A 16,709-nucleotide genomic window follows, 5' to 3' on the forward strand; every position below is an offset into this window, starting at 1 on the left:
TATTTAGCTTGAGGCCTTTGTTTTAATCAACTGTATAAAATGAGAGATCATTACCAGGCCTGAGTCAGCAAGTGGCCTGGGATCTACAAGACTTGAATAATTGAATTTGGTTTGTACAGCTGTGGAAATTAAGCTTCTGGCCTCTCAATCATCAAATGCGTACTTCCTGTAATTATTTTCTAGACTGTTCCCATTGCTGGTTGTCATGACACGGATCAGTTACACCTGTGGGAGCTTAGCATAAGATCAGGAGTTGCCAATGAGTTTTCTCTCTTCTTTGGGGTTATTGTTTGACCACACACTAGGTGAGTAAGCACCTTATTTCCTAGGATACAACATGGAGAGAAGTGTATCTAAGTAATCAGCATTCTACCTGGGAGGGAGTCCAAGAGAAAACATCTCCCTTGAGGCAGGGGAAGCAAAGTTTAATAGCTGACTAGATAGAAACTGGTGGCTCAGTGATGAAGAATACGCCTGCAAAGCTGGAGATGTGTGTTTGGTCTCTGGGTCAGGAAGATCCCCTGGAGAAGGAAATGGCAACCTGCTCCAGCACTCTTGCCTGGGAAATCGACTGAACAGAGGAGCATGGTGGGCTACAGTCCATGGGGTCACAAAAGAATCGGATAAGACTCAGCGACTAAGCAACAACAACAACAAGATAGAAACTGGTCCTAGCAGGGTCTTATTGATTTGGGGATGAAGGATTTAAAAACAGGAAGTCTGTCCCACAGTTTTGGAGGTCATGGGAGGGCAGGCTGCCACACAACTCCCTCCATCAAATGTGTAAGGTTGTACGAAGAGAATTATCGTTCTGGGGAGAGCTAACATGAGTCTTCTGGTTTTCAGTGGACGGGGTGGATTGGAGACTATTGAATAAGAAAGGGAGTCTCTAGGGCCAGGGTGTAACTTTTAGGTCAAATACAAGGAAGAAGGGTTTCAACCTCTTCTTACAGGTGAGCTTTGCTTTGGCTACCACAGGTATAGCAATGAGTTCTGACTAGCCATTGTAAAAAGATGATGATTATAACACACATATAAGAAAAGGGAAAAATGAATAAGATGATATCAATCGTGAGAGTATAGAAGGTTAGAAGGAGATTAAAACAGCAGTAAAAAAGCAATATACATTTTTAAAAGAATATAAATCACAATAAAGTCAGTTAGAAACTTAAAAATAGCAATCAATAAAGTGGTTGAGATTTAAAAGAAAATGTAAAAGGCTATAAACCAACAAAATAGAAGGTTAAAATATAAAAGTAAATGAGATGAAAGATTAAGATAAAAGAGCAAAAACATTAGTTAAAAAGTAAAAAAAAAAGTACAAGTAGATGGAATTTAAGGATTAAAAACTAAAAACTATAAAGGTAAAAACAGAAATCACAAGGATAATAACATTAAAGAAGCATTTTTAAATAAAAAAATTTAAATGTGTATAGCGTGAGACAGAAAGAGAGAGAGATATATATATATATATACATATATATATGTGTGTATATATATAGCCATGAGGAAGGAACCGGCTGGAAGAAATAAGAACAAGTCTTAGGATGTTCTAGCCAATGGATCAAACCTTCCTGACTAGGGAACTAAAAGAGAAAGGTGGAGCCTTACATTCTGAGAATCACCTTCTACACAAAATCTTTTTATTTAATTTCTTTATTGTCCACTCTGTGTAGCATATGGGATCTTAGTTTCCCAACCAAGAGTCAAGCCCATGCCCCCTACATTGGAAGTGTGGAGTTTTAACCCCTGGACCACCAGGGAAGTCCCATCTACTCAAAATTTAGCACAGTTGGAAAGCAGTCAAGTCTTGGCTCTTGTCTGTAATGAGAGGAGGCAGGACGCCTTAACACAGGTAGGTGTCAGAGTTGGCCCAGATCTGCCTTTTGCAACAATCCAGCAAGAATAATCATTTCAGGTAATTATCAACATTCCATGGTTCAATTAATATAATTACTTAAATTAGATAACAGAATTGACAATAAAACTCAAGTCTAGTTTTTTATTCTACAGCTTTGTTCATCCTAAAGCTTCCAAAGTCTAATCTTCAGTTGCCAAACTTGGGAACTGCCCTTTTCTGTTTGTTCTGAATGTTAACTACTCACTCCTGGCCATTAGGAATGAGGGAATAAATTCACTTATTTTCCATTCTACCACATTCCACTTTTCTCCTCTCAGTTTTACATTGTTGGAGTGTATACTATTTATGTTCTATGATGTTGCCTTTATTTCCACCCTTGTTTGTATTGAGTCTGCATGAGTGTGTGTGCTAAGCTGCTTCAGTTGTGTCTGACTCTGTGACCCCATGAACTGTAGCCAGTCAGGGTCCTTTATTCATGGGGATTCTCCAGGCAAGAATAGTGGAGTGGGTTGCCATGCCCTCCTCCGGGGGATCTTCCAACCCAGGGATTGAACCCTCATCTTCATCATTGACAGGTGGGTTCTTTACCACTAGCACCACCTGGGAAGCCAGGTTAAATATATTTAATACTTAGTGATATTCTTTTTGCCTGGTTTCCTCCAATCATCTCTTGAGTTCATTCTCTACTCTAGAGTCAGTGTTCTCCAGAAAAACAGAATTAACAGGGTGTGTGTGTGTGTGTGTGTGTGTGTGTGTGTGTATAAATATACAGAAAGAGATTTATTACAAGGAATTGACTCACACAATTATGGTGGCTGAAAAATCCCCTAGATGTGTTGTTTTCAAGCTGGAGACCCAGTAGACCTGATGGTATAGTTCCAGTTCAAAAGCCAGCAGGCTTGAGACCCAAGAAGAGCTGATGTTTCAGTTCAAGTCCAAGTCCAAAGGCAGGAAAAGACCAGTGTAACAGCTCTGTGGTCAGGCAGGAGGGAATTCCCCCTTACTTGAGGGAAGGGCAGCCTTCCTGTTCTTTCCAGGTCTTCAACTGACTGGGTGTGATCCACCCATCTTGGGGAGGGCTACCTGCTTTACTCAGTTTACTGATTCAGATGTTAATCTCATCCAAAAACCTTTCACAGACATACCTAGAATAATGTTTGATTATATACATGGGCCAACCTAGATAGCATATTGAAAAGCAGAGATATTACTTTGCCAACAAAGGTCCATCTAGTCAAGGCTATGGTTTTTCCAGTGCTCATGTATGGATGTGAGAGTTGGACTGTGAAGAAAGCTGAGCACTGAAGAATTGATGCTTTTGAACTGTGGTGTTGAAGACTCTTGAGAGTCCCTTGGACTGCAAGGAGATCCAACCAGTCCATCCTAAAGGAGATCAGTCCTGGGTATTCATTGGAAGACTGATGCTGAAGCTGAAACTCCAATACTTTGGCCACCTCATGTGAAGAGTTGACTCATTGGAAAAGACCCTGATGCTGGGAGGGATTGGGGGCAGGAGGAGAAGGGGATGACAGAGGATGAGATGGTTGGATGGCATGACCAACTTGATGGACATGCGTTTCAGTGAACTCCGGGAGTTGGTGATGGACAGGGAGGCCTGGCATGCTGTGGTTCATGGGGTCGCAAAGAGTCAGACACGACTGAGCAACTGAACTGAACTGAACTGAACTGATATATCTGGGCAGCCTGTTGCCCAGTCAAGTTGACACATAAAATTTAATATCACATGCTATTATTTTCCTCAAGAAAGGCTCCTAAGGACAATATTCCCAGAGCTCTTGAATGTTTAAACCATTAGGCTTGAAAGTTTGTCTATATATAAGACCTTTGTTTTAAAATTCTTTCCCTTCATTATCTTATAATTGCTTTGAGAGAGTAGCGTTGACATATGTACACTGCCATGTATAAAACATATGGCTAGTTGGGAAGGTGCTATATGACACAGGGAGCTCAGCTTGGAGCTCTGTGATGACCTAGAGGAGTAGGATGGGATTTGATAGGAGGAAGGTTCCAGAGGGAGAGGATATATGTATACTTATAGCTGATTCACTTCATTGTACAGCAGAAACTTCGTTTCACAACATTGTAAAGCTATTATCCTCCAATTAAATAAAAAGAATTGTTTCACTATATTGGTGTTCAACAATGCCGTGAGGAAGTTTGAGGCAGTTTGGTTTATTTCCTTTACAAGTGATTTAATAATTGTTCTTGGCTGCTGAAAGAATCCTTTATCTTTAAAATATAATAATTGCATTGGGATACATCTCAGTTATGATCACTCGGAGTCAGTTTTTCCTAGCACATGATTTGTCTTTTCAATACGTAAATTCAAGTCTTCTTTTACTTTAGGAAAACGTTCTCAAATCTCATTTTAATTATTTTTTGTTGGTTTTATTGTCTCATAGTTTGGTTTTCCTCTTTGGAGACATGACTTATGCATATGTTGGATTTTCGGTGTATCTTCCTTGTCATTTGCAGGCATCTTCTGTGTTATCTGCAGTCTTTTCTTTCTTGTCTTCTTTCTAATTTCTTCTTTTCTGAAAAGTTTATTTTTTGGAGGGAGGATCTTCCTATTAATATTCTAATTCTTTTACTTCTCATCTCACTTCTTTCCTGAATTCTTGTTTTTCTGATTTTTTAAAAATCATTGCCGGCATCAAGTTTTAAACAGTATGGTGGAACATTTGGTTATAATATTTAGATAGTGAGTTTTCTTCATCTCCAGGAAAGTTTTTCTAGGCTTTGAAAGTATATTATCTTTGTGAGTGTTTGGGTGCATCCTGTGCCTATTCAATATTTGTTAGCTTATTGTATTAGATGAATTTCTGGACCAACTAGCCTCAGGCAGTTCCTTTGTTCATCTACTGGAGGTGGTTGTGAGATGAGATGAGAGAAGACATGGAAAATCTCCAGACTTTGCAACTCAAGGGCTTGCTGTTGTATTACTAATGTGCTGGGCCATTTCCTTTAAATATGGCACCCCCATGTAGTCGTACCCACTCTGCCCTAAAATGCTCAGATGGGCTTCTAGAGTCATCTTTGTTTTTCTCTGTTTCTTTATTGGCCTCTGTCATCAAAAGTGTATTTTTCATGCCTTCTGAGCTGTGCCATTCCTTGGTCCTCTTGGATACAATCTCTGGTTTCTTAGCCTCACTCACAGAAGTCCCCCCCCCCAGGGTCGTTATTCTCTTCTTCTGGGGATGGAATTTTTTTGATGATCTGAGGTCTGCACACTCAGTTCTTGTTCCTTCTGGCTTCTCCCATCACTGTGTCTTATGAGGATTCCCACAGGACTCAGCTGGTCACACCTGTTTTGGTGATTATTTAAATGTAACTGGGGGGTTTGTGGGTTTTCTCGTTTTATTTAAAACAGTTCTTGTGTTTTTCTTTTCTCAACCTCTCCCCTCAGTTCTCCTTGTCTCTCTATATGGCTTCCAAAAGGGGAGAGGAAATGTCCAAAACAGAATCAAATAACGCAGTAGTTTTAAAAAATCTCCACAGTAATTTTGATGTCCAGAGGAGAAATGATGGTTCTAAAAAAACCAGGGAACGATTATCACAGCACTTAACATAATGGTTATCCCTGGATACAGGAAGTGTGTGGGATGCAGGAAAATGCAACTGGGGAAAGAAAGCTTTAATAGTACAGGTAATATTTTATTTCTTTTTTTAAATTAATTTTGTTTATTTATTTATGTTTGTCTGTGCTGGGGCTTCGTTGCTTTGCACATGATTTAGCTGCATCGAGCAGGGGCTACTCTATTTGCAGTGCATGGGTGTCTCATTGTGGTGGCTTCTCTTTTTGCAGAGCACTTGCTCAGAACCAGTGGGCTTCGGTAGTTGTATACGTGGGCTCAGTAGTTGCTGCTCCCAGACTCTAGAGTACAGGCTCAGTAGTTGTGACACATGAGCCTACTTGCCCTTTGGCAAGTGGGATCTTCCTGGACCAAGGATTAAACCCATGTTTGCATTGGCAGGTGGATTCTTTACCACTGAAGCACCAGGGAACCCAATATTTTATTTCTTAAATTGAGTACTACGTTCAGGAGTATTTACACTATTGTTTGCCACGTATTATTATGTATGATTAAAATATTTCGTAATAAAAAATTTAAAAATCCTTTAAACACTCAAGGAGAGAATTATATTTTAGTGATTTGAAATATGATGTATATTAATTTGACTTGCTGAAAAATGACTGTAATAGATTGTGTTTAAGGACAACAAAAAACCAGCTCTATTCAGGAAGCTAACCAGCCAATCTTACTACTTCTCTCATCCCCAGACATATGAAAGGACCTTCAGAAAGCCCACCAGGGTACCTAGGATACTGGTATTCTTTTTTTATTTCTTCTTTTAAATTTGAGGTATAGTTGATTTACAATATTATTTTAGTTTCAGGTATATAACGTAATGATTCACAATTTTTTTAAGGTTATACTTCACTTTCTATTACTGTAAAATATTGGCTATATTCCCCATGCTGTGCAATATGTCCTTCTGGCTTCTATTATATATAATAGTTTGTGTCAATCCCCACTCCTATCTTTTCCCTCCTCCTTTCCCTCTTCCCACTGGTAACCACTAGTTTGTTCTCTATATCTGTGAGTCTGTTTCCTTTTTGCTATATTCATTAGGTTTTTGTTTTGTTTTGTTTTTAGCTTTCACATGTAAGTGATGTGGAATACAGTATTTGTCTTTCTCTGTTTGACATTTCAGTAAGTATAATATCCTTCAACTCCAACCATGTTGTTGCAAATGGCAAAATTTTGTTCTTTGTTATGGCTGAGTAGTTTTCCATCAGGTATATGCACACCACTTCTTTAGTCATCTGCTGATGGACACTTAAGTTGCTTCCACATTGGCGTCCTTATTTTAAAAGAATACCCGCTATGGTATCTGTAACTGGACTCTGAAACAAATGGAATATCAAACAATACTCCCATGCTGTATTAATCTCGTTTGGCCAAAACCAGGAGAGCCTGAAGTGGTAATTAGAGGTCTAGTTAATAATGACATGGTCCTTGACACCACAACTCCACACCCACTTCTGTTTTACAACCATTTCTCAGAGAACTTAAAACATACTTCCTAAGAATAGGATCAGAAAGCACATGGCTATAGTAATAATAATAATGATAGAAAAAACAACTATAATTTTCCATATATTGACATGAATATTTATGTTGCTAAGGAAAAAATAGTCGTGTGGACTAATATATATGACATGTTCTAGTTTGTAAATAAAATTTAAAGGTATCTGTATCTTTTTTCTGTAGACAGAAGGGTAGACAATGTATGGCACAGTGAGGACTGATTGGTGTTAGGATAGAGAAAAGGAGCTTCATTTCCAAATTTAATAATTTGAAAAGTTTATACTTTTAAACTTCTTGTGCATGATTTTATTTTATTGTTTTAAACATATTTTTTCAAATAAAAAATAAAATGCATCTCTTCTTGTTATCGCCAGTCTCCAGAGCACTCACCATCAGTTCCAGCCTGGGAGTGAGTCCCTGCTTCCTCCCCGAGGGGCTGGACAGCCTTTGCGCCCATCTTTTGCAGGAGTCCAAGGCTAGACCATTAGGACTAAAATCCCCAACCTCATTTCTCCAGGACATCTGGGTGGCCTTCCCTGGTAACACAAGTCTCCCAGGCTCAGCTTCAAAGCTAGCCTCCCCATTCCCTCACTTCAGGTTCTTATTTTTTTAAATGACAGAAGTGAAAGTAAAAGTGAAACCGCTCAGTCATGTCTGACTCTTTGCGACCCCATGGACTATAGCCTACCAGGCTCCTTTGTCCATGGGATTTTCCAGGCAATAGTACTGGAGTGGATTGCCATTTCCTTCTTCAGGGGATCTTCCCAACCCAGGGATTGAACATGGGTCTCCCACATGGTAGACAGATGCTTTACCATCTGAGCCACCAGGGAAGAGATGTGTTTAAACATCCAGTTCAAAACAGAGGCTGTGGAGGTGTCTGTGTTTCTTCTCCCCTGGGAGCCCTGACCTGGGTTATGAGCTGGATATGTGTCTAGGGGTCCTGCCTTGGGTTGCTAATCTCAGCCCCCCGTGGATTCCAATCTGCGCCAGTTCCCTGCTTGTCACAGGAGGAAAGAGACCTGGATGCTGAGGTTATCCTGTGGTCAAGAGGCTTTGCTATCCCCAGGCACTGGGTGTGGCCCACTGGGCTGAGCAGTCCAGATCTGCAGGACAATGGTGTGCGCTGGGCCATATCAGAACCCAAACGGGGACCGATGATGGCAGGATGTGTGGTTACGGAGGGAGGCTTACTAACGATTCATAGACATTTTCCATCGTTTCCAAAAAGGTTTCTCTAAAAATTTCAAACTTGCCATTTTATTGGGGAAAAAAAAAGGAAATAGATTTTTTTTTTCGTTTATAGCTGAACTCCAGAGACATCTCCTTGTCAGATGAGGCTCCTATTGCTCCTACAAATAGAGTTCATTATTTTGTCAAAGTGAATTAAAATAGAATGTCACTTAGTGAATGTCACATTTCCAGATTTGACATAGTATATAAAAGGTCCTTTTTTTAAAAAAAGGAGAGAAATCTGAAAACCTTGGTCAGAAACCCACTTGAAGAAGAAAGAAATATAGGCATTAAAAAAAATCCCATTTGGGTTTCATAAAATTCCTTTAAAATGTGACAGTCTGGTAGAAATCAAGTAGTTTTCAGTTCCAAAAATGTAATTTTGATTAAAAATTTATCAAGCTATTTGGAGGAAAGATACTACATAAACTGAGAGTAAGTCTTATGGGTCCCTTAGAAAGACGCTGGGAAATTTCCACATCCAAGTGGTAAACAGTGTTCACTCCCTACGAACAAATATGCTTTTTTAGTGTTTGGAGTGAATCTCTCGTCACATTCCAGTGGTTTATGCCTGTGGCAGCTGAGGATGACCAGAGACACTAGAGGCTAATTCAGGAGGCCACACTCAGGAGATACTCAAGGATCCAATACTTCTCACCTCACAGTGGGACAGGCCTGCCACCTGGAATCCTGTGCTGCAGAGCCTGCATCTGGACACACCTCTCCTCAAGCTACAAAATACAAAGAAACCATATGGAACTAAAAACTGCATACATGCAAAGTTGGGGCAAATTCTGGACCAAAAGATAACACAAAGACGAAAAAACCCGACTGCCAAATTAAGATTGCCAGGAGAAATATAAATAACCTCAGATATGCAGATGACACTACGTTTATGGCAAAAAAAGTAAGGAGGAACTAAAGAGCCTCTTGATGAAGGTGAAAGAGGAGGGTGAAAAAGCTGGTTTAAAATTCACCATTCAAAAAACTAATATCGTGGCATCTAGTTCCATCACTTCATGGCAAATAGATGGGGAAACAATGGAAACAGTGACAGACTTTATTTTCTTGGGCTCCAAAATCACTGCAGATGGTGACTGTAGCCATGAAATTAATAGACACTTTCTCCTTGGAAGAAAAGCTATGTATGACAAAACTAGACAGTGTATTAAAAAGCAGAGACATCACTTTGCTGACAAAGATCTGTATAGTCAAAGTTATGATTTTTCCCAGTAGTCACGTATGGATATGAGAGTTGGACCATAAAGAAGGCTGAGTGCTGAAGAATGGATGTTTTTGAATGGTGCTGGAGAATACTCTTGAGAGTTCCTTGGACAATAAGGAGATCAAACCATTCAATCTTAAAGGAAATCAAGCCTGAATATTCATTGGAAAGACTGATGCTGAAGCTAAAGCTCTAATAATTTGGCCACCTAAATCAGAGAGCTGTCTCATTAGAAAAGACCCTGATGCTGGGAAAGATTGAGGGCAGGAGAAGAAGGGTGTGACAGAGGATGAGATGGTTGGTGGCATCATTGACTCTATGGGCATGAGTTTGACAAAACTCCAGGAGGTAGTGAAGGTCAGGGAAGCCTGGCATGCTGCAGACCAAGGGGTCAAAAAGAGTCAGACATGACTGAGCAACTAGGTAACAACAAGAGTGAAAAACTGGGTGTCAGCAGCAAAAGCAGGGTACTCTGATGCCCCCCTGCATGTACCACCAACAGAGGGGTGGGCAAACCACCTAAGCCACCCCTCCAGCCTGATCCCTGGGCACATCCCCACCCTCACCCTATATAAGGAACTACTTGCACTTCCCAGCTTGGGGAGCAAGCAAAGGAACCTGTTATTCCCCATCCCTCCTGCAGCTGGCACAGGAGCCCCAATAAAGCCTTGCCTGAACTTATTGTCTGGCCTCTAGTCAATTTCTATTGATTGGGGAAGGTCAAGAACTCTGATCATTATCAACAGGATTTCCTGAAAGAGTGAAAACCATCACCTCCATCTTCTGGTGGCAGGTAGAAGTGGGCAGCTAAGTGAAGAATGTTTTGTCTTGTTTTCTGCCCACAGGGCACAGGAATCATGAGCCTCTGAGATGAGAGGGAATTAGGAATTATGGGAGCTATGGGCTCACTTCTATAAGGTTGAATTTAGGGCTCTCTCTTTTCTTTACCCACACTCTGCCCCAACCTTCTTTGATTGATGAACTCTTATTCAACTATTCTTTGTCCTGGCAAGATTCCCCCTCACTTTTAGGCAAGGATAATCAATTATGAGCTCCCCAAATTTATCATATCATATGTATACAATGAACCTAAAACACTGCGATGCAATTATGTATATAAATGGCTGTCTAATCCTTTAAACAGTTATTTAAGAATAAGGATTTTGTCTTATAAATTCTATATTCCTAACATAATATGGTACTTAACACATAGTAGATGTTCAGGAAAAGTCTGTTAAATAAATGGTTAGATGGACTGATAAGCAAGTGAGTGAATGAGTGATTGAATAGGTAAAAATATAAGTGAATAAAATTCAGGTGTGAAAAAATAAATATGAGTGAATGGAACAATGAATAAATCAAATGTCTATTCTCTATATGCATATTTACATATATATTATGCATATACACTTACATAAACTTCCCTATACATGTTATTCATATTGAAGTCATTTCCTCCCCTGTTAAAATTCATTCTGCATCCTCAGGAAAGACACCAATAGGGTCTGAGATCATTCTGTTAGGGAGAGTCAGGAATCAGAGCAGCCTCGTCCCCTGTTAGAGGCTGTCGGGGGGAAGCTGCTTCTTGGGGATTGGCCATGATGATTTTATTTCTGGGACTCTCCCCATTCAAGGACCTGCTTCCTATTTTTGACCCTGACATCTTGACTCATTGGCTTCCATCTTCCTACAATGAAAACTGAATCCCAACAACTTTGTCTCGAGCATGACCATGACCAGTAGTACCTGCCCTCAGTCCCTGATACTCGCTCTCTCCCCCAGGAGAAGGGGGCAAGAGGTCTAGACCTGAGGTCCGCAGACACTTCTGCTGAAATGAGGTCCAAATATACACCCAGAGTATCACGATCCTGGGCCATGCACAGGGGACAGTGTATAGCTGATCTTGCTCCAAATCCTCGCTCTGCCCCTTGTTTGAGTGTATCCTCTGTGACCCTCAGTTTATTCATTTGTTGAGTGGGGATAACCGTATCTATGAAGAAGATGCATACAATAAACATAAGACAGACCAGTTTCCCTCATGCTTGATACAAAATTTAAAAATAGTAGCTGAAGAGGGAAAGCTGCTCTTGGACTTGCAACTCTGGGCATTGACCACCCAAGACACAGCTCCAGAAAGGCATTAATTCCACTGAATCCCACCAGTAGCCCCCTCCCTTCACCTTCAGTGATACTAGCATTCCTGCTCATCTCCCAGGATAGCCTGTGGCTCCCAGTGGCTACAAAAGCTGCTCTACCAAGCAATTAAAAGAGTGACTGGAGAGTGTCTTGTGGTTCAGGGATAAAGACAAGATATGGGACACCTTGGACTTCCCTCATGACTCAGATGGTAAAGAATCTGCCTGCAACGCGGGAGATCTGGGTTCAAACCCTGGATTGGAAAGATTCTCAGGAAAAGGAAATGATGACCTACTCCAGTATTGTTGCCTGGAGAATTCCATGGACAGAGGAGCCTGGAGAGCTATAGTCCATGAGGTCACGAAGAGTCGGACACAGCTGGGTGACTAACACACACACACACACACACACACACACACACGGGACACCTTAGGGCTTCCCAGGGGGCTCAGTAGTAAAGAACCTGCCCACCAATGCACAATACACAAAAGGCTTGGGTTCGATCTCTGGGTCGGGAAGATCTCCTGCAGGAGGAAATGGCAACCCCCTCCACAATTCTTGTCTGGAAAATTTCACAGACAGAGGAGTCTGGTAGGCTACGGTCCATGGGGTCCCAAAGAGTCACACACAACTGAGCACACACGCACATGGGACACCCTGGCTCTTATTTCAGGACAAAGTTTGTTCTGCCAGAAAACCTTGTTTCACCATCTCTGTCTACCAAGGATCTAGGGTCTTGCTACAGCCTGGATGAGACTGATGGGTCCTCAGCCCTGCTGACACTACTGTCTTGTACTGTGTCTGTTAGAGAAAACAGGAGAGAGTGGGCAGTTTCTGCAGAGAGAATGGTCAAACCAGTGTTGGGCTGGAGAAGTCCCTTAATCACCTGGGTCACAGCCAGGAAGAAGAGCTAAGAAAACAGGGGGTCTCAGTGAGAGCCCAGGGATTCTTGAGTCATCCTGATCTCGCACCACGCTAAGCAGGTATGAATAGATCATACAGACAAGGACTCTGGTGAGGCAGTGACCCTGAGAGGAGGCACCTCCTTAAATTTACACCCTGGGTGCCCTCCTCATTTGCATCACTGTAGTGATGTGTGTGCGTGTGTGTGAACTCAGTTGTGCCTGAGTGATTCTTGGACCCCATGGACTGTAGCCAGCCAGACTCCTCTGTCCATAGGATTTTCCAGGCAAGAATACTGAAGAGGGTTGCCATTTCTTCCCCCAGGGTATCTTCCCAACCCAGGCACTGAACCCGCATCTCTTTCGTCTCCGTACGTCTCTCTTACGTCATTGGCAGGTTCTTTACCTCTCGCACTACCTGGGAAGCCCACTGGCCTAGGTCATAGAACTGTAGCCACATCATCTATAAAGTGGGATGTTAACCGAACTTAAAAATACTATTAATAGTTTATGCTATTGAGCACTGTTATGCTCCCTTTACGCACATTAACTGATTTAGTCCTCACAAGTTTGCAAGGTAGGTTCAATGATAATCTCGATTTTACAAATGACCACATGGAGGCTTGCCCATGTTCTCACATCTAGTAACTTGGCAGAGCTGGTATTTGAACCCTGGGAGCCTGGCCCTAGTGTCCAGCCTCATCACCATCCTGCCAAACTAGCTAGAGCGCAGGATGGGTGTAGGGAGGACCACATGGAATGACAAAGACAAGAAATCAGTGCCGAAGAGAGAGACTGTCATTAATAACCTGAGAGGTGCCCAGTAAGCCCCATCTTAGCTCCTCCATACTTCTTGGAGCATAGCTGGGCAGGTCCAAGGTGACATACACCCTGAAGACCCGACTGGGCAGCAATAGCCGTGGGACACACTTGCTCCAGCAGATCCTGGACTGGAGTTTTCTGGACACGCTGAAGACCTGGGTTCAGGGCCATTGGCCTTCCTCCCAGGACCACCATCTGACAGCATTAATCCAACTCCTGTGAAGCTGTCACAAAGTTCATTCACATGCATATTAGATAATGCTGTTAGTGATGCCCATTAATTAAGTAGAGCGATTTGTTTATAATTAACTTGAGAAATTTATGGCTTTAGAAAACAATTACAGGAGCTGATATAAACACATTAAGTAGCGATAGCAATGCCAAATTTAATTGCTTTCAAGAAGAACCACTGATATTAATGCCATGGCCATCACTAGTCATGTTTGACAGCAGCTTGTAAATTTATCAGTTTGTCTATGAGCCAACTCCTCAGGCGATTTGGAATGGAAAACTTCAGCCCTTGGAAACTGCTTATGATACAGTGCTAAGTAAAAAAGGCAGGTTTAAAAATGTACATGGCACATTCCCAACTTGGTAAAAACATTCTTTGTATATGTATTTCCCCCTCTTATGATATATATATATATACATCATATATTTATGTGATACATGTATCTATGAATATACATATACCAATATAAATAAATATATTTCTCTCTGGTGAAAGAAATACATATGGAGTACATAGAAAAAGGTTTTGGTTATTTTTCCTGGGTAATGAGATTACTGACTTCTTTTATCTTTTTTCTTTATGATGTTTTGTATTTTTCCAAAATTTCAAGGACTCCCCTGGGGGTCCAATGGTTAAAACACCACACTCCCAATGCAGAGGGCCCAGGTTCAATCCCTGGTCAGGAAACTAGATGCCATGTGATACAGCTAAGAGCCTGCACACTGCAGCTAAGACCTGGTGTCACCAAAAAAAGAGAATTGATTCTTTTTATAGCAAAAAAGAGTAAAGGTTATGGAAAGTGTAGAAGTAGAAAAGATTAAAAAGAGATACTTTCTTTTTCAAGTCAATTACTTTTAAAGTTTAAGCAGACCTTCTGTAATAATTGTGTGTGCTACTTCATTGGCATTTTAAGATGACTTTTATTTTTGGATGAGAAAATGACAAAACAAACTCACCATGTTCACAAATGTGATCCTCATCATTGGGATAGTCTGGTTCTTTAATTGGGGGAGAAAGGCAGCACCCTTCCACTTTTAAGGAAGTCAGCTCATGGAAATACTGCAGGAGGCTGTTGACTCAATGCCCACACTGTGGTTCCTGCAAATTCAGGATGAGACACACCAACCAGCCATTCTGGAAAAGGATGAGCTCTCAGAAGACTCCTTGAATAAACCTCCTGCTGACAAGTATGTGTACTTTGAATAGGGGTGAAGACCCATCCTTGCCAAATGATGCATCTTCAAAATGTCACAAGTGAAGAAAAAGGGCATTTGGCTAAAAACTGTGAATGTCTTCTCAGAAAATGCACTCCCAGAATGTCATAAGTCATTTGACCTCTGTCCCCTCCCCAGCTAAGAGGAGATAGTGTGACCTGTGGGGTCATGTGCTTGCCAAAGACAGTGCTCGTTATGAGCACAGATGGGATCCCCTTTCTGTTAACATTTCCTGAACACCAGCTCTGTGTCAGGCAGTAGCTCTCACCTTTCATAGTGTAGCACATTTGTAATTATTCTTTGACATCTGCCTATTAAAGATTTTTTAAGCCAGGATCTTGTGCTCCTCAAAGTATGGTCACTGGAACATTCATTTGGCTAGGTGTTCCTTGAAAAAGATTTTGTAGTCGAGAAAGTTGGGAAACACTGATTATTCTTTCCCTTCTTGGAGAGTCCTAATGGCATCAGTTTATCCAAGTCTTTGAGGAATCCCCTTGTAAAGAATCTTACTTATCCTTGTTTAGTATATTTAACAAGTTTTCCAAGCTTCTTTGTGCACAGAACGCTCTTGATCCTACAACATCTCTTAACATTTGAAATTAGTGTTCCTGAAATGAGTGTTTGGAAAAAGGGCAATGTCTTATCTTAGTATGAAGAGGCAAAACAATTGAGTTGAGGACTAGCTGGGCAAGTTATTTCACCCACAGCTCACTGGTTTATTGACAGAATATATCTAGCATGGAATAGACCCTCAAAAATGTTTCAAAAAATTTTGAGTCAGAGGAAAGTCTGAAGCCCAGACCAGTGAAGCAATGGGCTCAATTGAAAGAAAAACACCAATACAGTATACTAATGCATATATATGAAATTTAGAAAGATGGTAACAATAACCCTGTGTACGAGACAGCAAAAGAGACACTGATGTATAGAACAGTCTTATGGACTCTGAGAGAGAGGGAGAGGGTGGGAAGATTTGGGAGAATGGCATTGAAACATGTAAAATATCATGTATGAAACGAGTTGCCAGTCCAGGTTCGATGCACGATACTGGATGCTTGGGGCTGGTGCACTGGGACGACCCAGAGGGATGGTATGGGGAGGGAGGGGGGAGGAGGGTTCAGGATGGGGAACACATGTATACCTGTGGCGGATTCATTTTGATATTTGGCAAAACTAATACAATTATGTAAAGTTTAAAAAATAAAATAAAATTAAAAAAAAAAAGAAAAAGAAACTCATAATCAAAGCTCTGTTTTATTTTTATGACACGTGTAGAGAGATGTTCCAGAATCAAATAAAGTAGAAATGCTGTCTGTAAAACTTTATTCATTTGACAGTGAGTCATTCTCTTGCTTGGCTTGGAAACACAACTGTGGGCCTGTATGATCCAAGGCCCCTCGTTATTTTAGAGGCACAACTGATGCTCGTGAAGCCACACGGTTTGTCCAAGATCACAGGACCATCAAGGGGGCTTCTCAGGCTCTGACCCTTCCTGCCTGCTCTCAGTCCTTCCAAATGAGATGGCACAGAAAGGATCTTCTAGATGAGGCAGCTTAAGGGTTAAGTCCTGGCTTTACAGATCTGTGTGCCACTGGGCAAGTGGTCTGAATGCTGTGTGTCTTGGTTTCCCCTTCTGCTATATGGTGATCACGGGAATTCTCTGGTGGTCCAGTGGTTAAGACTTTCACTGCTGTGGACCCAGGTTCAATCCCTGGTCAGGGAACTCAGATCCCACAGGCTGCATGGTGTGGCCAAAATAAATAAATAAATGGTAACCACAAACTCACCACACAAAGCTGTTGAGAAAACAGAATGACATCAGAAAGAAATTTTTTAAAAAAAATCCACTGTTATAAGTTCAGTCGGTATGGGATACATTTTATCCCTGTCTTTTTATTACCAATTTGCAGTGCTTTTGATTATTTTTTCTCCCCAGGATATGCATTCAAGTTTTCCCTTCTCTCTGGCCA

This window comes from Bubalus bubalis, chromosome 16, assembly GCF_019923935.1.
Source record: "Bubalus bubalis isolate 160015118507 breed Murrah chromosome 16, NDDB_SH_1, whole genome shotgun sequence".
Classification (NCBI taxonomy): domain Eukaryota; kingdom Metazoa; phylum Chordata; class Mammalia; order Artiodactyla; family Bovidae; genus Bubalus; species Bubalus bubalis.